The following is a 24,275-nucleotide window of genomic DNA, read 5'->3' as shown; positions in this document are numbered from 1 at the left end:
TTTAAATACAGAATTTCTGGTCAATTCAAATATTTTTATTTGTTTATTTTTTAAAACTTTTGTTCAAATTTAGAAAAGTGAAATATTGCAAACCTAATGTGTGCGAACAGCAGTTCGAGATGGCACACTTTAGGAAATAAAGCGCTCGTCCATCTGTACGTGTGGCAGAAATGTGGAGACAAATGTCTCTTTGTTTACCTATAATTCAAAAAAATCACACTGTCATGGGCAGTAAAGTACATAAAGTGAAACAATACTGATGACTGTGTTACGTTATCTAGAAGGGGGTTTTGTGTAGTGCCGGACGCTGCCACATCCTTCCTGAGCTAATCTCATAACACCCGGTCAGTACCTCTGACAGTGCACAACAACATGACGTCTCAGACCAGGTCACGTTATCGCCGAGCAGACACCCAGGTCATGATAGAGGCATGAATCGTGGCGGAGATGGCTATTTGTAAGGGGTTTCCCACCCTGCCACACAAAGGGGGCTTTGCAGAGAGGCAGCATTGTCTCTCAGGACCAGGACCACCCGTTGCCCCTCGCTGTCCCACTGTCAGTCAAACAATACAATGCTACAAACTCCTGCTTCATCCCCAACCCCCATCCTATTTACTCAGCCCAGCCCCTCCCTTCTCCCACCACCCACACTCTGGACACCAGGAGTGGTGACATGTTTTTTTAGCGGTGAATGCGGCCTATTAGTCAACAGCTGAGCTGCGATTCATTCACAGGGTGAAGTCAAGTCCAGACACGGTCGCTTTGCTCAACAGAGGCCAAAGGACGTGAGCGTAGAACAACAGTGCAAACCTGCGGTTTTTCACAGCAAATGAAGTTTTACATTTACAGAGAAGGTAATCCTAACAGCTCCTGCTTTTACAGAGTACTTCGAACAAAGGGTACTTTGAACACCATAAACATGAGCTATGATACCGCCCAGTTAAAAACAGAGAGACTATCAGCCTAACCCCTTCGATAGCTCAGTTGGTAGAGCGGAGGACTGTAGGTTAACAAAAAACAGCTGATATCCTTAGGTCGCTGGTTCAAATCCGGCTCGAAGGAGAGAATTTTTGTTGGGTTTATCTTCTACCCATGTGACGCCCCAGACGGTTTCTCATCCAAAAGACACTGACCAGCCTGCCAGGTTTGCGCTACACAGTAGGACCGAGGAGAATGATTTTGTTCTTCTGTAGCCCACAAGGAGCATTTAGTCAGAGATCTTCTCTGCTGTTTCCTCACCAAATAGAAATCATAGGAATCATCCATGTCAGCGAAACTCATCAACAAAAGAAAACACCTCCTGCACCCCTTCGATAGCTCAGTTGGTAGAGCGGAGGACTGTAGGTCAACAACATAAAGCTGATATCCTTAGGTCGCTGGTTCAAATCCGGCTCGAAGGAGAGTGTTTTGTTGGTTTATCTGTTACCTTACAGGACGTCCCAGACGTAGCTTGAATGCAGCTTGAGGTTTAAAGGCAGCTGGATGAGATAGGATAATAAGAGTACTACCTTACTATCAGGTAATCAGACACTATACTATCAGCCGAATGTCATCACACTCAATTTAATATCCTTTTTTTTCATATATTATATTTTTTCTCCAGTCTCTGGCCTAAAGTATCATCCATATTTTACACTACTTTATAACAATAAAACCCAACAATCACAGTCATCCAATACTGCAGCTGAGGATTTGAGTCAATCAATATGAAATCAGTATTCAGAAAAAGCAGCAGATAGGGTTATTGAGAGCACACAACATGGCCTTGTGGTTCCCCGGGGGGACCTTGTCTGAGTTTTTTGGCCCTGGCCTCACCCAATCAGAAGTGTGCCTGACTTTGTAGGCCGATGTCTCTGTGCAGGCTCAGGCAGATCGCTGGTGTGAACAGTGCCTCTGGCCATCCTGACCGCTACTCAGGCAGGAGTCAATATGGCTCCAGGCTAAAGCATCTGGGCAGACAGCTAGATAGGTAGCCAAGCCTACATTTTGCATTACACGTGAGGAATTAAGCTGATGCTCTTTTCCTGAAACTCAACAATGAGTGGCACCAAACTTAAATCCCCGGATCATTCGCTGGATATGCAGAAGTAAAAATTCCAAGCCAAAAGTGATCATTGATGTAAGACAAGCACCACAACAGGAAAGGAGAGCTGAGGTGGAGGGATCTGCATGGAGCTAACATTAATTTTGTATGACTGGACTTGGCCTCTCTTACTTGATAACCTCACCAGGGGAATGATTGTTCTGACAGCCCTGGCACACGCTACTGCAGAGCACAGAAGTATTTATTTGGCATATATTCTGATTGACAAGGCAGAAAAATGTTCTGGCGTACAATTAATGGACAGGGTGCAGCATGGAGAGGTCATGGAGAGTGTGTCTGCTGAGAGTATGTATTGTAGCAGCAGCAGTGCTGGATGTCTGTCTGGACTACAGCATGACACCGATGCTGCGTTTGCACCTCCTGAACAGGGACCTACTTGGTAAGATGAAAGGAACCTCCATGACAACATCTCGTGAGTATGGAAGCTCCAGTCCAGCGTCATCTTGGAAGCACCTGAACCCCCCATAGAACTGAGGTAGAGCAGGTGAAATACAAGGCTGATTTAACATGTATGTGGCCTCCACTTTCACACTCCAAACATGTAGCTTGAGGTTTAAAGGTAGCTGGAGCTGGCTCAGACGAGATGCTATGAATTAGCCATGCTACTCATAGAGCATAATGTTGCATTAAGCACATTACCTGATACACCTCAGCTGTGCTACTATTTACTTCCACTTTCAAAACAAGAAGCATGAAGCTGTGCCCATCCTAGCACCATACAAATACGTCAGCCGACTAGAATCACACTGAATGCCTCTATATCCTAAGGTCACTGGTTCAGCTCTGGCTCAAAGGAAGGTGACATTGAGAGTTTATCTGTAACTCATGAAACGTTCAGTCTGACATTTTCTGTGCCAGAGATTTTCTCACCACTCTGAAAGAAAGAGACACTGACTGCTGACCACTGGTCAGGTGTGATCAGCCACGTGGAAAACCTTCAAAAACCCCTTCGATAGCTCAGTTGGTAGAGCGGAGGACTGTAGGTGGGCGACAGAAAGCTGGTATCCTTAGGTCGCTGGTTCAAATCCGGCTCGAAGGAGGGTGTTTTTGTTGGATCTGTTACTCATGTGACGCCCAGGCGTAGCTTGAAAGCAGCTTGAAGTTTAAAGGTAGCTGGACTAGGCTCAGATGAGATAGGATCATAAGACTAGAACAAATCTTTTCAAAGGATGCTATAAATTAGCCATGCTACTGATAAAGCATAATGTTGCATTACAAAGATCAAAAATCAATTAGTGATATTTGCGTGTAGTTGTAGTGTAGTTAAACATCTTAACATAAGATGAGACATAGGAAATCTAAAAAAAAACAAAAAAACCCAAAACAAAAAAATTTCTATGTGCAGCTAAGGATTTGTGCAGTCATGAACTACCTGAACAAAAACACTTTCTAGAACAGTGGTCCCCAACCACCGGGCCGGGGACCGGTACCGGTCCGTGGGTCATTTGGTACCGGGCCGCACAGAAAGACTGAGCAAAAAATATATTAATCATTATCTGAGTCTGAAAGCTGTTTCATTTATAAATCGATCAGATTCATCCGCCTGTGCCTTTAAGCACCTGCCCAGACGCTTGTCTCGGTTTTTATTTTATATATTTTTTATATATTTATATTTTATATTTTTTTCTGTGCCGGTCCGTAAAAATATTGTTTTACATGATACCGGTCCGTGGTGCAAAAAAGGTTGGGGACCGCTGTTCTAGAACTTCAACAGTTTAACAAAATGTTGAAGCAGAAGTAATAAGGGTCAGACATGGAGACACTGAGGCTGCTCCTCACTCTCACATCCTGGTAGTTTGGTGTGGTGGAATGCTAATGACGGTGAATCACACATCTCCGGTTGATGTGCTGGAGGGAGTGAGGAAGTTAGGAGACCACCCAGATCTCCTCCCATGTCTCCCTCTGAAACACTTAGCAGCGTAATTACATGGGAGGGACGTGAAAAAAGCTCTCTGTGCAAATATGGATTAAGTCCCAGACAGCGGCACGCATTTCCAAAACACCACGTCTTACTTTCCTTTAATCATCACCTGAAATTATGTAAAAACACAGAGGCTGGAGTCTGACAGCTACAATTCACTCAGACTGGGACCTTAGTTCCTTCATTGTTTAACAAAAGAACACATTTTTGAAGTAACATGTCACTAAATCAGTGAGATTTTTTCTTTTTAAAAGTTTAAAGATGAAGATCACCTTCTTATAAGAGAGGCAAGAACAGGTGCCAACAATCCAAACCAGTAAACGGCTCAGAGAAGCAGGCGTGTCCTGTGTCTCATTATCAGCTGATAGGATTGCTCATGTAGGACATGCATGCTGCTGATCTTGATCCTGACGTTAGGAGATCAAGATGGCTGCAGACGCTGCTCGTTACTCTCCACAGACTGCACATGCCTCGGGGCATGATGGGAAACACCTGGCTCCTTCCTGATTTACACACAAACTGATATGATGCTGATTTACGTCTGCATAGGATTTTAATAAAAACTATTGAACGTTACTGAACCGTAATCAGATTTAATGCTTTCTGCTCAGACTGAAACTTGCTTTTTTTTTATCTCCCTGCAGCTGAAGCTGCCGTCTTCTATTGAGCACCCAAACACTGCAGGTGCATTATTTTACATTTTTACATGAATCAAATTCAGCTGACTGAAAAGTGCGATCTGAGCATTGCTATCTATCCTTCGCATATTTCACATATCAAAAAGCTCGCAGCTCGTGAACGGCACCACACTTCGCTGCTGTTGACGTGTCGTCCTCCCTTTCCGTGAAACCCTATATCTGTGTTTGGTTGATCGGATAAACATCTGCATCTGCAGCAGCGGAGATCCCACAGCCCTCTGAAGCCATTCCTCATGTTCCCTGAGAAACTCTAGTGTTTCTGGTTTACGGAAAACAATCAAAAACAAACATGGCATTCAGAAGTATAGACAATGCTGGGGTGGCCGGCCCAGAGTTCCGCACATTCCTCTCCATTTGAGCTAATATTCTGGGAGATTCAGTGCTTAATGTAATTACAGGGGAAATGACAGTCTCCCATGTGCAGAGGGGAGTCCATGACTGACTGCTAATACTCTGAGACTCACTCTGTTACACTGGGAGTAGTGCTAAATGCATTTCCCAGAATTCCAAGGCTCAGGTTTGACATCGACCATATTTCCAGGGACGCTTTACCTCTGAGGGATTCAGCTAACCAGTCCAACTGCAAAACAGAACAAACTCCATCTCTGCTGCAACCATATCAATTTATGAATTTTCCAGCGACTGAGTAGTAAAGAGGGAGTTCAGTGGCTGCAGAGGAGTGAGCTCAGCTGGAAAACAGATGCGAGGAAGGACAGTTCTGCTGTAACAAACAACTTTCCAATCGGTGGTCGGCTTCTAAGGGACCTGAACGATGGTCCGTGATTTGGATCAGTGAAATATAAAGTAAATATCTGGGTGTTAGAAACGTGTCTGAACTGTTGTCAGTGTCTGATCCCTGCTGCAGTCACAATCACAAAAATAATAAAGGTCAAATATCAACTGCAAGAGTCAAACACTGCAGTTCTTCCTGTGGCCACTGGGGGAGTGGCTCCAAAAGGTGAGTAAACACCCATAGACCTCCAAATTTGGCCTTAGGACCACAGTTCATCTAACCAGATCTTCTATTAATGTATATGATCGTATATTAGCCTGCATATTTTATTATTTAGGAAAAAATACATTGGTTTCTGAAATGGTTTCTGCATTTGTCTCTCCATATAAAGCTGGCAGTAGAAGTTTGTTTTCATATTGTTGTAGGGGAGATTGTATGGAATCTGGAAACACAACCAATTTGACAAAATATGGGCTTAATGCCATTTTAAAATACAGTAAAGTCCTTTCTGTGAGATGAATTTAATATAAGTGCTGTCAGTGAGGGCGTGTATCCAACACATTTTATACAAAGACACATTGGGACAACTGATACGATTTGACAAGATAAAGAGAGGAGCAGCCAAAAACCACTGAAGTTTAGACAAGTTTTCAAAAAAATGAAAAATGAAAATAAAAAAATTACTCAAAGCTGTGGTTACAGCTCTCAAACACAGCTGGGATGAGGTTTGTCCAGGTGACAACAACAAGATACTAATATTCTTCCAAAACAAGGAGTCATAAACAGTCAAAAGCTGTACAAAAATGTCTCTGTAACATTCTTGGTATTTTAGAAAATGCAACATATGAAACTTTTGTAGAACTGGAAGTCCTGAGAGGAGTCTTTATCAGCCATCTGACCTCACAAAGTGTCCTTCACCCACACAAACAAACCCTCCTTCCCGCTGCATGCATCACAGAGAAGTGCTCCTCACAGCTCAACATAAGCTACCATACTGTAACATGTCATCTAAAGAACAAACAGTGTGAGAGGACGATGACTGATCACTTAGTGGAAGGTCAGGCCTTCCTCTCCTCACTCTCTCTCTCTCTCTCTGTGACACTGTAATAACCGGCTCCTGTGCTGAACGTTTATTAATTTTAGTTCTGGGACACTTTGACCTGTCAGCAGAGGCCAAATGAAGCCTCCTCACACTGAGACTGGAGGAGGAAAGACAACACAGACATGTGAAATGTGAGGATTATCATGTGTGTCCTGCTCATTCTGGGTATTTGCAGAAAAAGTTACTTACTGGGCTGCAGACTGGAGGCTCAGAGGAGCCACGTATGGGCAGGATGGAGCATTGACTTAGTGTGACTCCAGGAAAAACAGCAACCGGTGCCAGCTTTCATCCTGGAACAATAAAAAATAAATCTGACATTAATAGTCAGACATTGTGAAACCATATACTTTTATAGTATTCAATATTTTGCACTGTTAATACAGCTCCTGGCAGTTCTGGTGCTGGATTGTGAGTCAGGTAAAATGAAGCAGAGTCAGGTTGAGATAAAGAGAGAACCTGTACCCCACCCCCGCCCAGTGACAGGCACAGGACGAAGGACAAAACCGTCCCTTCGATAGCTCAGTTGGTAGAGCGGAGGACTGTAGAGGAGCAGGATGCTGCTGAAATCCTTAGGTCGCTGGTTCAAATCCGGCTCGAAGGACATGACTTTTGTGGTTAGAGATGTAGTCAAGACTAAGAACTGTGCCGCATGTTGTCAGAAAGCACTTCTGTTATGGTTGGTCATCAAGTCTTAAAGAAGAATAGATCTCACATGTAACTTTGATGAGCAGGTAAAGATTTAGCAACATACAGAAGACAGGCCGCTGATCAGTACCAACAGTGGTCATACTCTGTTCCACCTACACAAGGAGAAATGCACAACCCTAAGACACTACAAAGATATGGACAACATAAGATCGCACACTGGATCTTCTGTTTGATTGGATTGCTGCATCATCTAATGGAAACATCGGCCCCGCCTTGACAGGTTAAAGCTTTGGCAGCTTTGGCTGAGCCAGCTGTGACATGCAGGACATAAAATGAGAGATGGCCAACAGCTCACAGATTATCTGAGGAGATTAGGTCTGAAAATTACCGGTGCAAAACAATAAATAATTATACTGCATGTTTCCCCCTGTTCAAGGCCACACTGTTCAGAAATGACCTGTTATCTGTGCCTTTAAATTTCAGTATTCTGATGTTGACAGGTGTTAAAGTGAGGTTAAGGGGCAGTGTGTGTGCTAACAGAACACTACTGTTGATTCAGTCATCACTGAATTCCAGCATGGATTCACAGTGCAGAACGTGTCTGTCTGTCTGTGTGTGTGTCTGTCTGTCTGTGTGTGTGTGTGTGTGTGTGTGTGTGTGTGTCTGTCTGTGTGTGTCTGTGTGTGTCTGTGTGTGTGTGTGTCTGTGTGTGTCTGTGTGTGTGTGTCTGTGTGTGTCTGTCTGTCTGTCTGTGTGTGTCTGTGTGTGTCTGTGTGTGTGTGTGTGTGTGTCTGTGTGTGTCTGTCTGTCTGTCTGTCTGTGTATGTGTGTGTGTGTGTGTGTGTGTGTGTGTGTGTCTGTCTGTGTGTATGTGTGTGTGTGTGTGTGTGTCTGTGTGTGTTGCTGCTTGTCTGCCTGGACGCCTGCCTGACTGTATGTGCCTGTCCGTCTGTCACAGGCTGTCATTAATTACTGATAAATAAATGTCTGCAGGTCTGGAGCTGCATCCTTACAAGCTTTCTCAATAAAAACCTGTCAGCAGTGGAAATGTTCGACATCACTTCTGAGGTTGTGATCTGACACTGATCCTGAGTGATGTGTCAGAGGAAACAATGGAAAACACCACGGTGGATTAAATCATCCTCCGTTTGTACATCAAGTAAAGCAGCAGAAAGATAACTGGGATTGCTGTGAGTGTGTATGGGTGCGCCTCGGCCTGCTGCGGGGCGGCCCGGCTGTGGTAAAGGTAGAGAGAAGTGTCTGGGCAGGTTAACATCTCCACTGACAGCCAGCTGTCTGCTGCTGTCCCGCTGCCAGATAATATGACTCGCTAGCCCTGGCATCCACCTGGCTGGCAACGCAACGTGAGTGTGAGAGCAGTCAGGAAAACTGCAAGATTTAATGACACACAACGATCCATTCAGAGTTTATTTGGTGATGCCCTTTGGAAGGTTAGCTTCCTAACTTGGATGCTGACTATTTTATCAGCATCCAAGTCTTTCTTGCTGTGGAATTAACATATTAAAATGGGTAATTAAATTTAAATCAGAGGAGGACGACAGAAGACAAAATGTAGACGGCAGCAAAATATATGTGTGTGTTTTTTAAAAAAACATGGGATGCAAAATCTGGTGCCTTGAAACCTTCTGACCTGACCAATACTATGATGATGCTCAAATTCAACTTGATTGTTCTCATTCAGGTTACAGGGCCACAAATCAGTTATACATCCAGTTTAGGACCCCGTCCTGAAGTCAGTGAAGTCAGAATTTGGGATTGAGATGAGTTTTATGTGTCCATACACACCTGGAAATATCTGATTTGAGTTGCTTCAGTCCGGTAGTCTAAATGTAGCTTAAGGTAAACTTCACAACCTGTCCTGTTTGTTCCTCTCTCTCTCTCCTTCATCCTCTCTGTCCTGTCTCCCTCTTCTTCTCCTCTCTCTCTCTCCTTCATCCTCTCTGTCCTGTCTCCCTCTTCTTCTCCTCTCTCTCTCTCCTTCATCCTCTCTGTCCTGTCTCCCTCTTCTTCTTCTCTCTCCTTCATCCTCTCTGTCCTGTCTCCCTCTTCTTCGCTCTCTCTCTCCTTCATCCTCTCTGTCCTGTCTCCCTCTTCTTCGCTCTCTCTCTCCTTCATCCTCTCTGTCCTGTCTCCCTCTTCTTCGCTCTCTCTCTCCTTCATCCTCTCTGTCCTGTCTCCCTCTTCTCCTCCTCATCTACCCGGCCGGCTCTCAGCCGGATCCTTTATGAGCCAGGTCCTGCTCAAGGTTTCTTCCTGACACTGCTGCTCTAAAGGGGGTTCAGGCTCTTTCTGTAAAGCGCTTTGAGACAATTGTGATTGTAAAATGTGCTATGTCAATAAAATTGAATTTGTCATGTTGAAGGAGCAAAAGAAGCCAAATTTCCCAGCTGTCACTGATTGTACAGAAAACTCAACTCATCCGTCGTCACAGGTCGGATCCTTTACAAATCAGGCCCTACTAGTTAGTAACTACTGATTACAATAATGTGTCTCTTCCCACCAGACACGTCGCTGTGCTGATGGCATATTATTTAAAAAAATGTGGGTTGTTGGCAAATAATTAGGCTGCAAATGAACTCTGAACCCTTTTAATCAGTGATGAGTAGTGACTGAGCTGCAGACATCACACACATCATACCTGACATTTAAGGGAAAATCTAAGTGTTTCTGAAACCAAGCGGAGACACACAATCTAAAATGCTCAAAGATGTGGCTTTGCTTTGGTTATACTTTTAATTATTATAAATATATGCCTATCCATATGCCATGTCTGCTGCATACCTCTATTATCATACAGCTGCAACACAAACACTGCAGCAGTGCAGCAACCTAAGACATACACAAAATGTCCTGCAATGCAAAAGTTGACTTTTAATCAGGATTTGACACGTTACAGGCAACAATCCCCTCTCACAGCTTCTACGTTGTTGCCCTCCTGTGTGAAGAAAGCGATGTGTCTGAACTGGAACCTGAGTGGCAAATTGCCACAGACCAGAATGACACATTCTGCATGTGTGTGGTTGGCTGAATAATTGCACACCTCTTTTTGCCAGCACTGTAAAGATAAACAGTGATGCAATTTCCCCACCTGTCTTGTGCTGCTTCTAAAATATGTTTCAGGTTTTAAATCATGTTGACAGCACAAACAAGTAAGACATGAAGGTGACGCTGCAGCTGTGCTGTGACAAACAGGACTGGTCTCATTAGTCCTCTGCAGCAGAAGAAACTTTCAGAGACTTTCAGAGACTTTTGGATACAGAGACAAACTGTGTTCACACAGGGGAAGGAAATCAAAAGAGCTGCTGTCCACACTCGTGGGCCACCCTGAGCTGTGATGTTGTGTGGTCTGTCTCTGTGGGTCACCTGGTCAGTTAAAGCACCTGAGGCAGTCAGAGATCTCTAAACACAGCTAGAGATCTTTCAAATTCAGCCAAATACAGCCTCTCATGTTATTCCAAAACATTAAGACTAGACTCCTCTGATTCCACTCTATCACAGTAACCACTCGTCATCAGGTACGCCTGTTCAGCTGCTCATTAATGCAGCCAATCACATGGCAGCAGCTCAGGGTGGCGTGGAGAAGACGACCTGCTGAAGTTCAAACCGTGCATCAAGCCCTGGTCCTAGCACACCTGCCATGTTGAGGCCCGCTGAGGACAGAACAAATCCAAGCCCTGCACTGTTATCATTCACTTTTTCTACCAGGCTGCCATCTTTATTCAGCCCACCCTCACCAGGAAAACATAACATTATATCTTCCAGTGCTTGAAAATGGAAAATCCAGTGGTTGATGGCAGCCAAAAATGCGACTGTGAAAGGAAATGTTTTTTCTTATGAATTCATGTGTTTTAATTTCTCTGTAACCACTAGGTGTTTTTTGTTTATTTTTTTGTTGCTAGGTTGCCAAAAATAAAAATGAACCACAGGCTAACAAAACTAACCAGAGGGTAAAAACAAAGCATCCTGCTGAGTAAGGGGGACTCAAACCCCAGACTCATGTAGCATGTGCCTCCATAATCAGCATCCTGCCTTCTAATACAAACTTTTGTAGCTGTATCAGTCCCATGACGGGACGACATCAGGCAGTACAACCATATGATCTGTTACCGTTAACACAACATAATGGTGAGGACATTTTTAAATGTAGGGAAACGGCAATATGCCCTGTGGAGGACGGCGAGACTGAGCTGATTGAAAGACAACAACTCTTTACAACTAAACACACAACACATCCAACACTCAAGCAGAATTCACACACACACATTTTCTGCACACACAAAAACAAGACTCTGTGTTTCTTAAGATGATTCCCACCTGTTTTATGTATGTGTCATAATTCTGAATGTGCTCAGATCATCTCATTTTAAAATAAACTTTTAATTTGTAAATTAAACTGAAAACACACCTCACTGTCTGGAAAACTCTCTGTGTGACCACCCAGTCACAGAAATGTAATTTACCACATTACAAAACCACGCCAGGCACAGATTATCATTCACATGTCAAGAATAAACCACATCTTCTCCTGTGGCAGCATTGTGTGTGTGTGTGTGTGTGTGTGTGTGTGTGTGTGTGTGTGTGTGTGTGTGTGTGTGTGTAAATCCAGTTCAATTACACTGCACCATTCTGGCAGGGATGATGGAAAAAAGAGCTGCACAAAGAAGGAGAGAGGAGGATCCAGAATAGGAGGTAAAAATGAGTCAGAGATGGAGTGAATGAAGGGGGTGATGGAAGGAGAGATGGAGACACTAGAGAGGGTGAAACAGGAACAGGAGGATGGCGATGGAGAAAGTGTAGGGCACAAGAGAAATGAAAAGGTAAAAAGGAGAGGGAAGAAAGGTGCAGGAGGGAAAGGGAGAAATATGCTGCTGAGAGGGTAACGCCAGAGGTCAGGGAGGGCAATCAGGACCTCAGGCCTTCTGCTTCCAGCCCCGCTCCACGGGTCTGATGGGAAACTGAGAAGACACTGACCTTGAACAAAGAGGAGATGGAGGCGAGGGAAAAGGAAATGAAGAAAGCCTGAAGGATGCACTGACTGAGAGGAAGCCACCGACTGTCCCGTCTTAGCAGCACCCTCATAAAAACACATGAAACATGTCTCCACTCCTGCTGAAGTTGCCCATGAATGCAGGTTTGAAGTGTGTGTCAGCGAAACCGTTACAAATGCTGTGCCTCTCTTGGTAAGTTAACTTGGCTGAGGGCAGGACGTCTTCTTTCAATGGGGAGGGGGTGCTAAATTGAATTTTCCGTCTTGAGGCTACAGTGGTTCTGCAGCGGAGTCGTCTTTGTTTGGATGTAATAAGTCAGAATTAGAACGGGCAGAACAAAAATGTTGTTGCAGCTGTAATTTCAAAGATTTCATGAGGTAATGAATTTTCTAGCAAAGAGGAGGAGACCTCTAAGGAAAGCATGGAACAAGCACACAGAGGAGCATGGAGCTGTATGTTGTGTATTGTGCCGTCTGGCTGTGTTTACGCCTCGTTTGCTTTGAAAACAGCTGGAACAAAAGCAGCCTGGTGGGATTATTATTCCATTGTTGGTCAGGACTGTAAGGTTTATAGAAGGCAGACAAAGAGAGCACGAGGGCCAGCTGCAGCATGCCGGCCATACAGTCTGCAAACGAACACACACCGCTGCAGACAGTTGTCAGGTGTCTTCAACACGACTTCTTCTGTTTTATGTCTGAATGCACGACCTGCTCACCACAGTCACAGCAGCAAACAGGTCGGGACCACAGCACTACATCAGTGTATCAGGCCCGACGGAGCTGGGGAGGGGAGGCTGTTATTAACCCTCCGGCCTCATTATGGACTTTGTTGTCCAATTGGGTAATTCTTGCCTCTTCACCCGGCCACATTTAATCTGTGTTGGTGCATATGGCACAATTTTTTTGTAACAAAGCTTCTCTCTAGACACATTTTAGAATTTTCTGATACATCACCAGAACACTGAAACTAATTTACAGGTCATTTACAGTCATTAGGGACAAAAATGTCCGGTGCCAAAAAACTGCTGTTCAAAACTACCGAACATTAAAAATGAAAATAATAAAATGAGTTATTTTCCATAAAACAAAAGTTGGGGGGCTAAGGCATTAATTTTAAATCGGTCATGAATCTGTCAAAGATTAGCCAAAATATTGAATTTGATGCATCATTAGTTTTTGTGTAGCAGCAGTTTTAAATGGTATTTTCCACTTAGGTCCCATTACCTCCCATTATAATACTACATTTTTAAAATCACAGCCATAACAAAATATAAACATGCATTTCTTGATGTAAGGGTTTCATTTTTAGAAAAATAGTTACATTTGACATTTTCTACTGTTCACCACTAAAATCTAATTAGTAACACTAACAGGAAATGATAACATGAATAACATTAAAACTATATTAAATATGTGCAGTATATTGTGTGACTGTCTCTCACACACCCACTTCCCATCCACATGTGTTCAAGTGTCTTTTCTGTTTCCTCATTTGGCCTGAGAGGCGGAGCTGAGCCCTGAGGGCAGCTCTAACGAGCCGCTGGCTGCGGTGCGCTCGTCCTGTCAGCGCACAGACACAGCCTCACCATGTTATCTCTGCAGGGAAGCTGCAGCATCTTTAAAAGGATTTAGTGCAGCTGAGCGTGAAATCCCCTTCCCTCATGGTGGATATTCCTTATTTAAACAGATGTTAAAAATCACAAGCACCTGGACGCCTGGATGTACGATCACCTGAGGGCTGATCTGTCGCTCTGTTTATCTGGCTTTATTGTGAAGGTAGCTGCTTCTCTCTGTCTTTTCCTACGGATACTTTGAGTAATGAATCATGCTGCATCTGCAAATTCAGATTATGATCTTTTGTCCACCATAAATAATTTGAGTTATACTGGCACACTTATTTAAGGGGAATGTATAAAATAAGACAGAGCTAGCCTCCAGACATCTTTACACAACAGTTTAGCCTCAGATACAGTGCACTGAGCAGCGGGATTGTACATTGGAACATAACGTCAAATGTATCATGAAAAACCACACACTGATACAGATCTGGAATATGTAGGAGGTCTGCGGCACAAGGAGAGGAAAGCCGTGACACAGACATCAGCATGTTGCTGTCAGCACTCTGCGGAGTGTGTCGGCTCAGTGCCGAGGGATAGGGGAACCCCGCTGAGAGGAAAGTCCGCCGAGCGGCTCATCACAGGAAGCGTGACAGCGTGTTTGTGTGAGAGAGGGAATTACTGCACTGTTGTTGTACACGTCTTCATGATGTACTCTTACACAATCTGTCGCGAGGATTGGAGTTTTTATTCTGTTACATTTTAGCAAGCAAAGAGCTGAAGAGCGAACACGAAGAATATGAAGAACACACAACCACGCAACCACCAATGGCATTCTGCATGCAGTCACTGTTCTTTTTAAGCTCTTAGTGTGATAAGCATCTTGCTGAATAAGAAACTTGCATGTATTACATGCCCTCCAGAGCAATATAGCCACAAACAAAATCTGTGCATAAACAGCTTAGGTGAGAATGGCAGTGGTAGTCTGGGGTTCACATCCCCCTGAAACCACTGACACCGCTAACAGTTTTGTTCACTTGCAGTTGGGGGTTGGAATGAACAACTTCTGGTTAAGGTTTGGCCTTTAGAGGAGGGTTTAGGTTAACACTGCGCTTTATCATAAAATACATGCAATCAAAACAATAAACACATTTTTACAAAGAAAAGTACCCCCCTCTGCCGCCGTGATGGCATGCTAATGCTATTCAGAGGCACATGTAATGCTAAAAAGACTGAAATTTGAGCACACTTACACTAGTTAGCGCACACTCAGATAAAGTCCCATGAATGTTTTGATCTTCAGCACCATGCTACAGTGCAGGGGGAACAGATTCAGGGTTTGTATGGCAGGAAAATCCATAAACAACTCATGAATGTATGATTTCAAACTGCTGATGATGTGTTAACATCTTCCTCTCCACTTCCTTTCTGTCCTCGCTCCTTGTCTCGCCATTCTGTTCAGGGTCAGTACCTCTCAGCAGGGCTTCCCATCAGAGGGATGAGCCGAAGCTGGAAGCATCCTGCATCTTCTTGCTACCAGGGCCTTCTTCGTCGTCCTCCTCTTCCTCCTCCTCTTCCTCCTCCTCTGTCCTTTATAGATGGATCAGGACTATGTCACCCGAGTCGCCTTTCCCACTGCTAACCTTCTCTCCCTCCACTCTCTTCCTTTTTGCAGTGTCCTTCCACGTGCTTCCTCTTCCAACTGAATGAAGGTTAACTGCACGCACTTATCAGAGTTTCCAACAGCAGCGGGGCGTTACATAATCTCCTCCGCCATGTTAATCATCCTTGTTTGTCTTATCAGGGCCCTGGATCGGAGTTTCCACTGCGATGGTGCTACCGCCTCGCTGATGCAATTTAGATTGTTCCTTCCAGGTTGAGGAATGGTGTCTCAGCAGGTTAAAGCACAAACCCTACACGTCACCACACCTGCAGTAGATCGGAATCAGGCTTTTCCCCGTCTACGCCTGCCTCCACACCTGTTTCCAGTCCTTCAGCACTCCAAATAAAAGAGAACTCCAGAACTTTGACTCATCCTGCGGGAGGAAAGTAACTTTTTTAATCTCTCATCAGCTTGTTTTGTTTCTCTTTAAACTGCTAATGAGTAGTTTTATCTCCACAATACCTATATTCTGCCTATCTGTCTATCATCGGCCATGGGAGGAGGAGGAGGAGGAGGAGGAAGAGGAGCACTTACAGTTATATCTCAGTGTGAATTCTTTCCCATAAATGGATGAGAAAATGACAAAGACATTTGGGTTAATTAGGGACTTGACCCTGTGGAGAACAGGCTACCCGGTTTATCTGCCGCTGTAACAAGCAGCTAACAGCCGTTTAAAACACCACTTATTTACATTTAGAGTGAATCTTACGGCCCCAGCGACCCTTGACAGGAACTTTACAACTCACAGTTAAAAAGAAACAAATGTGTTTAAGTGGTTGCTTTTTAAAAAGTAATTAACCCATTTGTTTGAATGTCACACTTTTTTTTTTACACTAGGCGAAGGTTTGATTAGACACGGCGTTGGTTTGTTATCCACTTAGGAAAATCTGTCTATTTCATCTCGCCACCGTGTCCACGGGCAAATTCCCATTTCTTTCTGCTCGATTGGCCGGTGTGAAATCAGAGAGTTAACATCCAATTGCCATAAGAGAGAGAGAGAGAGAGAGAGAGAAGCTGCAAGCGGGGGGTTCAACTGAGCTCTTCCTATTAAGAAAAGAGTTAAATCAGTTTCTGGTATCTGTGCAACTTGCTAATCAAACTCTTTCTGTTCCACACTTTGGTGATGGCAGTTGGATTTTTCATACTCATGATTGATATAGCATAATCTCAAACTTGTTAATGTTGCTATAGCCATGGCACATGAGGTCTTCTATCTTCTTCTACAACACCAACACCACCCTGTAGAAAGTACACGGTTTAAGTCTAATGGAAGTGTCCTAAACAAGGCAAAAAACCCACATTATTATTCTTGATCTCCAAGACAATTATTTATTCTGATTTTTTTTTAAATATATATATATATTTACATCAAAATCATCATCTCAGAAATCTTCGAAAAAGTCAGGACCCCAACTTTATCTTTCTGTATCTTTTTTTTTTACCCGGGCCCTAATCCTCTTTCATAACACACAGCACAGCTGTGCACCACTGACGCAACCAAGCGGTCCTGAGGAAGGGCTTAAATGATGTGAGCCCTCTGCTCCCAGCACAAGCGCACCATTGTGGGTACGCTGAGTGCTTGTAACAGCTGGACCACACGGCGGTTATCTTGGACCCCGACCCTGTGGCGATGACAGGCTCAGCTTTGCCCGAATGCCGTTTTATCCATGGACGGCGTATGATGACATGATGGATGAGCGTGCGGACAGGCCAGAGGAACAACCTTTACACTTCTACTGGGTGGCGCTCCACAAGGGCCGTGTCGTTAATGAACTTGTAGTGTAGAGTGTTCCATCCTGTCCGTCACACTTCAAAATATTATCGTCTAAAAAATATTAGATTTAAAACATGTGATCACTTGAATAACTTTGCCGTGTTAAAGGACCTGTCAGCATATTCCACAGAAGGTCTCCCTGTCTGTGAGCCACGCAGGTGTCAGGGGTCGGGTGCGGTATGTGTCAATCATCGGCCGTGTATATTTATGAGAGGATTATGATGGGAGCTTGGCTTCCTGTGACCTTTGACCCTGGTTTAGCTGCACATGTTAGGGGGTTCCTTTGATACTCAAAGTGTAAGCACATCATGCTTTGATGGAAGCTTAAGAATGTCTCTAACTCTGAGCATAGGTTTCTTTTGTTTTCTTTGATGTTTATTGCTGCATATCTTGAGAGGGGACCAAAATAAACCAAGAACTCTAAGAGGGAACCAAGAAACCTGACAGTAAACAGTAATGGAACCATGTGAACACAAGAGGACAGATATTTCAAAATAAAACAAGGAAGCAGACTAATACCATAAACTGCTATGACCAAAATCACATTCACACCACGATCACCTGTTTTTATAACCGGTGAAGCTGCAAGGAGCGAAAACGAAGAAGGGATGTTTGTGTCTGAGAAGATGTGAGTCACTGAGCCTTTGGCTCCGAGTCAAATAGTTGCCTGCACCAGCTGATGTTAACATGAGTGGCAAACAGATGAGGCCTGGGAATACATCCTGTCGTATCTTATGTCGTCTCCATGCTCCTATGGAGTCAGTGCAGGAGAAAGTGCTGCAAGGAGCCAACTTTGGCTTCCTCAAATCAAATCTGACATTTGTGACGTCAAGCACCAAACCACACATCTTAACTGACCAATAGATGCTGATACCAAAACATACAATGGAACTTTATGCACGCTCTCTCATGCCAAGTAGCAGCCAACATCACTTCTGTCTTGGTTACACTGGGAGTGGGCGGGCAGCTGAAGTGCAGATGGTAATCATAGCAGCCTGTACATTGTTGGTGTATTGGGATGTTTTAGTCAAATAAAAATACTCCAAAGCTGCAGCTGCAGTCTGCTCTCTGTAAGTGACCTTTCTCTTATTATTGTGCATAAATCCTGCTCTGTGGAATCCAGTATACAGTACACGCGGGGTCGATGCAGCAGATATGGTTAGATACAGTAATATGCACAAAGCGGAGGTGCATGAAGCAGCCATGTATAATGAATGAACAGCTGAGCCGCTGGAGGATGAGGTGAAGTAGATGGTGTGCGTGTGTGTGTGTGTGTGTGTGTTTGACATATCACATGCTAGCGTGTCATGCATATTTTAGTGAGCATGTCTGGTTGGGCTGCTGCTTGCCTAGGGAGCCAGACAGATGTTGCATGTGTGTGTCGGTAGATACAAATAAAGCATCAAATGTGTGTGTGTGTGTGTGTGTGTGTGTGGTTCAGGATTGATCCAAAATCCAGTCTGCATGGGTGGAACTACAGCAGTGTGCTAATAAGACAGGAAGTTCTGACACTACACTGATATTTTCTGCTTTAATTAGTGGCACAGACGCACTTTAACAAACACAAATAACGGCAGTGAAGTTCGAACATTTTAAATATGTGCATTCTGCAGTGCAGATTAAACCTGTTACATTTTTGTAGCATTTCAGTTTGATTTCTGTCTGGTTTGATTTTAAGTTTTTTTTTCCTCTATGAAAGCTGGGATAGAAAAAAAAGTTCCAGAAAAAGCTGCCACATGTTACAGAGAGCTTTTTGCTGAGCGCTGGTTTGATTTGGCACATAAAGTCACTTTCGCACCAGCTGATTGACAACACTTTTGTTGTCTATCAGCCAGCTTTTCTAAGAGCCTGTCTCCAGGCAGCTGTGTGTGTGTTTTTTACTGCAGTTTCTCTGAGACAGGATGGTGTCAAGGTGACTTGGTCTGACATCACTTCAGCCTGTTTAGGATTCTGGCAGTAAAACTCACTTTGCCAATAATTTAGCTGCTTCAGTTTAAAGATGGATGGGAATAGTTTGATGTAATGTATTGAGACAAAAAGATCCCAGTGTAGAAGCATTCCAGATTCCAATAAATCCTCACGCATAAACAATGCTAGTGATGCTAACATGCTAACATTTATGACTGTTTAGGTGAGTGAAAACAGGTGAACGGTGCTTTGAGGACTACAAACTCCGAGGCTGAGGTGAACCCAGACACTGCAGATCCTCGAAGCGACTCATAGTCTTCTATGTAAAAATGTCCAAAAGCAGAAATAAACGGACATAAAGGGAAATATTTTTATATTATAATATATATATTTAGGTCTAAGGGATTGGACTTACTTTTAGAGCCAGCCTCAAGTGGTCATTTACAGAACTGCAGCTTTTTGACGGTAGTCGTTTGCTGTGATGACCACCGGATGGCGCATATCTACGGTAATTTTAATTGGCTTTTACAATTGAACCACTGCTGTTTTGTTCCTTTTGAGGTCAGGCTGGTAGAGTGCACAAACAAACCATTTTACATACGAATATTTTCTCATTTGTTTTTGGTGCAATGTTTGATGGCTTAGATAGTCCAAGAAGAGACTGCATGTGTATCCTGCACAATACATCCGTTGGGTCATAATGTGCTCAACATTAATCATCGCTGGCTTCTTGTAAATGTCACTGTGTATCTTCCACATACATAAATTCTTTGAATCACTTTTGAAATAACTGATCAAATGTAAATAATCCAATGAGATTGTTCATTTCTATGTAGATCCCCAGTAGGTCTCTACCTTTTCTTCAAAGGCGCCGCATCCTTTTACTCCTCATGCATCATGCATGGACATTGTTTGATGCCATTTACAGTTCACCGAGTCCATTTGTTTGAGCATCACTCATCAAAACTACACACATCCTAAACCGAATCAATACTATCCAACTCCTTCTGAGACTCACGAGCAGTGCTGAAATGTTGATGCTGTGCAGCTTTGATAATTACATTCCTCCACTGAAAACACATGATACAAGCAGAGCTGTGATGCTGTATAAAGTTTAGTAAACTGCCTTTGGTATATTTTAAAGTCCCTCCCCTTGATGACATCATAAATGAACGAGTCTTTGCCACCTCTTTCTGGTTTTTAACACATTGCTCATTTTAATTGTTAGTACTGGAGACAGGCCAAGGTTTCCCTGTGGCTGTATTGCTCTTGGCTGTTTGCAGGTCTCTAGGAATTGTTTTTCCAGACTTAGAGAGAGCCTCTAAGCCCCCCCCCCCCCCGGTCCACTTTCCCTCATGCAGCCTGAGCCAGGCCGAGAAAGGAGCCCTGGGGTACTCCTCATTTCCTGTGAACACACACGGCCAACGCTGTGACATACCATTCACACTAGTCACGTACCCATGCAGAACTGTGCCCGTAAAGCCGCCCGCTCCAAACTCGCCTCTTAAGAATTACGTGCAGGTATTCCAAATTAGAAAGCAACTGTAAATATAGTGATAGAGCGGAAACACTGTGGGGCATATGGCAAACTAAACACATATTATTGTATAGATTTTGGATGATGATTCTTTTGATGCTGAGGGACCTTCCTGAAGGGATTAATAACGTATATTCTATTCTAAAGGTGCTTAGCATGGGCTAACTTGTGCTTGAGCTCAACATAGCAGCAATGCAGGTGTTTGTAAAATACATGACGATCTTATTGCACTTCCATCTTCCACTTGCAGAGAAGATGAACAACAGAGAATATTTTACAGACAAATAAAATCCAACGACCTGTCTTCATTCAGTTGAAGCTCTCCACGTTCTACATCCATTACAATGATATCAGTGTTCTCGTTCCTCAGTCTGTCAGTTCTGGTAAATCTGAGCCATCCTGTTGCAGTTCTTCCTCGCAGTCATGACCTCCTGTGTGTGACTGATGTTTTTATTGGTGTCCTACTGACTCTCGAGTGATGCGCCTATTAACAGAGGTCACAGGGGTCCATTATGTTACTCCCTGCCCCCCCCTCCCGCTCCCCCTCTACTTTGGCTTAGCAGCGCAGCTCAGGCTGAAAAAAAAAACACCGTGAATCTAAATCCGCCCTCGCTCTATTATCGTGCATTGGAACAAAGACTTCTCCGTTTTTTAAAAAAATGTTCACTGAAAAAAAGTCATGCACCCCCACCTCCCTCTGCTGCCACAATTTAAATTCGTTCCACCTCATATTCAAACACTCACATGATCCCCTTGCACAAGTTCCAGATTACATGCATGTCAGTAAATGTCCAGCTCGGGTTGGCCTGGGATGCGGGGTCAGGGGGAAGTATGCTGCAGTAACTGAGTTAAGCAGCTCAGACAGTGGCGTTGCTGTAAAAGGGGGAACTTAGGACTTATTATCTGATGCGGTGAGTTATTTACTGCTGAAGCATTTTTGACATGGCCGCAACTCACAAATTAGCCACGGTCAATATCTTAATAATGTGGTTTCACTACAGGCACAGATGCATAAGATAAAGACTGGACTGAATTTTTCTGACAGGCCTACGGAGGCGAAACTTCACAGTGAAGAAGAATGCAGCAAGTTGTGATTCAAGAGCAATTACACAAAGGTTCACATCAAAATGTGAGACAGGTCTGGATGATAGCTCCAAGCTAACGCTCCTAGTGAGGGGTCTACTAAATTATTGACATCCTGCATACTTACCATATTTTCAGTCTTGCCAAAGATGCCAAATGATGAGGAGGAAAACATATTCATCTATTCCCTAAGTGCTTCAAAGCATCCAAAGTGTAACATAGACAAACTGAGCCAAATACAAACACTTGAAAAGAGTATGATGATGTGGAAGCCAAATGGTGCCGAGCAGCGCCTGTAACAGGAGGCAGCGAGGGGAGTTTTGAAGAGCCATGCTGGGCTGTTGGCGGCGATGACATTCGAGCCGCGACACAGCTCACCGGGATGCGATTTAGAGCGTGTACTTCCACCTTCCAAGTGATGGCACTTCTAAGAGGTGAAAATAGATCCTTCTGCCTCCTCGCAGAGTTCAGAGACGCTTTATTTCTGCTACTGAATCATGAAAAAGGTCTTTTGGAGCTATGAGGCACATTAAGCTTAGTTTCGGCTCAGTAACAAACCGTCCTCAGCTCATTAAAACTAAGTTAAAAGTTACAATAATGCTTGCTCTAAAAAATAGTTTGCTGAAAGTGTGGGGATGTTTACTCGGCCTGAAAGTGTTCGTTTTAGCAGTAAAATACATTTTGACCTGAACCAAACAATCACTGTCCATCACTTATGAGACTGGACAACATGGAAGCTGGGTTAGTTTTCAAGTTGCCGTGTCAGTGTCCAAATCCTGCTCCTGAGCGTGACGTCCGACCCCCTTCAGTCAAACATACACACAAATGTTCCAGGAACAGGACCCACAAGCCAAGTCCTGATTACCCCGTATGAAGGCTCTGATGGCTGGCTTGACAAGTCATCTTATTTTTCATTGATTAGATGCACATTGACCTCATCCCTCGGAGGGGGGAGGCACTCACTGAGGAATTTATCCCAACTCTGAAATGAAAACAAACTGGGCTCCAGCCATGCACTGTAATGGGTCCTTGGGAAAACTTTGGTTTCCAGGGGTAACTGGGACGATGAAATTAAAACTGCTCTGAAGCAACAATGACAGAAAGTGTTGACACAGACCTTAATATAACTACGCAAATAAATTCAAGTTCAGTTTACATATTAAATACACAGTACAGCCTTACAAAACACAAAGCTGTGGATGCTACAGCGGGTTCTCGGGCTTCTGCTGATGTCTGCATGCATGCTGAGAGTTTGCCCTCGTCATATTGTTTGTGCTGAATGAATCACAGACACACAGAAGAGAGAGAATGTAGAAAATATGTGCAGAGTAAAGAACAAAAATGTAAATGTTGAACTTGTTCATTGCAGTCAGTCAATCCTAGATTATGTTTGAAATTACAAACTCGCACAAATCCATCTTGCCAGGCTTTAAGCTATGATGTTGTGGCTAAATGAGTGGGTTGGTTGAACCACAGCCCTGTGAGGAAGGACTCGCAGCCGTGGGTGAGTTTTATGTGTAACACTGGTGATAAGCCGACCGTTCCGGATTTTCAAACTTGGTGGTTGTTTCCATGACTGGCAGCGTATGGATACCTGTAAACTGTATATCAGCATTTTCTAGCACCTCTTTCTTGTTAACTGGAAGTGCGAGCTGGGAGGCACATAATTTATTCATCTGTATTTGGAACCATTTCTTTGCATCCCTGAGAACCTGAAAGGATTTGGAATTCCATGGAGGGAGGAACATTCCCAGTTTGTCCTCATTGGCGTTTCAGTGGACAACAGCTCTGTGAAAGGCCTTTTCTTTCTGCTCCTTGGTGCCACCAGTTGCAGCAGTGCCAGTGCTGGCTTTGTTATTTATCTATTTATTTAGCTGCCGGAGTTAAATGGCTTAGTGACAAATTAGAGTGTAACGATAATGACCGCGATAGTTAACAACGCTCGCTTCTCACCGAACAGAGGAGGGAATTTCCAATGCTCCTTTTCTCTCATTCTTATCTTGACGTATTTCACACCATCTCAATGTGAATGACAATTACTGCTCCCGATATGAATAGGAGCGCTGAACTTTGTTTTCCCTGTAGGAGTCTAATGTGGCAATCCAGAAACAGGCCGCTGTAGCAACTGAAGCACACAATGAGGGGGGAGGGTTTTTTAAGGGGAGTAGGCCGCATTTAGAAAAAAGGGGTCAAGAATCAAAATGGGAATGACATTTGCCATCAGCGGAGGCCTGCTTTGTGCCAGCCATTGATGCGCTTTTTCCCAAAGTGAGCCTGCAAGGGGGACATCTGCATTGCAAATAGGCAGAGCACTGGCCCTTTTCACAAGTGGACAGGCGGGCCGGGGCATGGTTCCCACACACACCCCATCCGTCATTCCGCCTCCCGCCTCCCGCCAAACCTCCCCCCTCCCTTACCTCCCACTTCCCACCTCCCTCCTAACCTCAGCTTGGCCGAATGGCCTCAATCGAAGCCCCGATAGAAACGGTTCAGCGTTCCCCCAGACTGACTCCCAAAAGCAGGCGCACACAGCAGGGCTT

General features: G+C 44.0%; 4 non-coding genes across 4 annotated transcripts; all 4 read left to right on the top strand.

Annotated features, from left to right (window-relative positions):
* Positions 1-969: 969 nt before the first annotated feature.
* Positions 970-1,062, top strand: trnay-gua (transfer RNA tyrosine (anticodon GUA)). Its single transcript has 2 exons — positions 970-1,006; positions 1,027-1,062. It is a non-coding gene; the product is annotated as a tRNA-Tyr (tRNA).
* Positions 1,063-1,307: 245 nt separating this feature from the next.
* On the top strand, positions 1,308-1,400 carry trnay-gua (transfer RNA tyrosine (anticodon GUA)). The gene is made up of 2 exons: positions 1,308-1,344; positions 1,365-1,400. It is a non-coding gene; the product is annotated as a tRNA-Tyr (tRNA).
* Positions 1,401-3,050: 1,650 nt separating this feature from the next.
* Positions 3,051-3,143, top strand: trnay-gua (transfer RNA tyrosine (anticodon GUA)). The gene is made up of 2 exons: positions 3,051-3,087; positions 3,108-3,143. It is a non-coding gene; the product is annotated as a tRNA-Tyr (tRNA).
* A 3,923-nt stretch (positions 3,144-7,066) lies between these two features.
* Positions 7,067-7,159, top strand: trnay-gua (transfer RNA tyrosine (anticodon GUA)). The gene is made up of 2 exons: positions 7,067-7,103; positions 7,124-7,159. It is a non-coding gene; the product is annotated as a tRNA-Tyr (tRNA).
* Positions 7,160-24,275: the final 17,116 nt, after the last annotated feature.

Source organism: Parambassis ranga, chromosome 17, assembly GCF_900634625.1.
Source record: "Parambassis ranga chromosome 17, fParRan2.1, whole genome shotgun sequence".
NCBI classification, from domain to species: Eukaryota; Metazoa; Chordata; class Actinopteri; family Ambassidae; genus Parambassis; species Parambassis ranga.
This window is presented reverse-complemented; position numbering and strand designations above follow the sequence as displayed.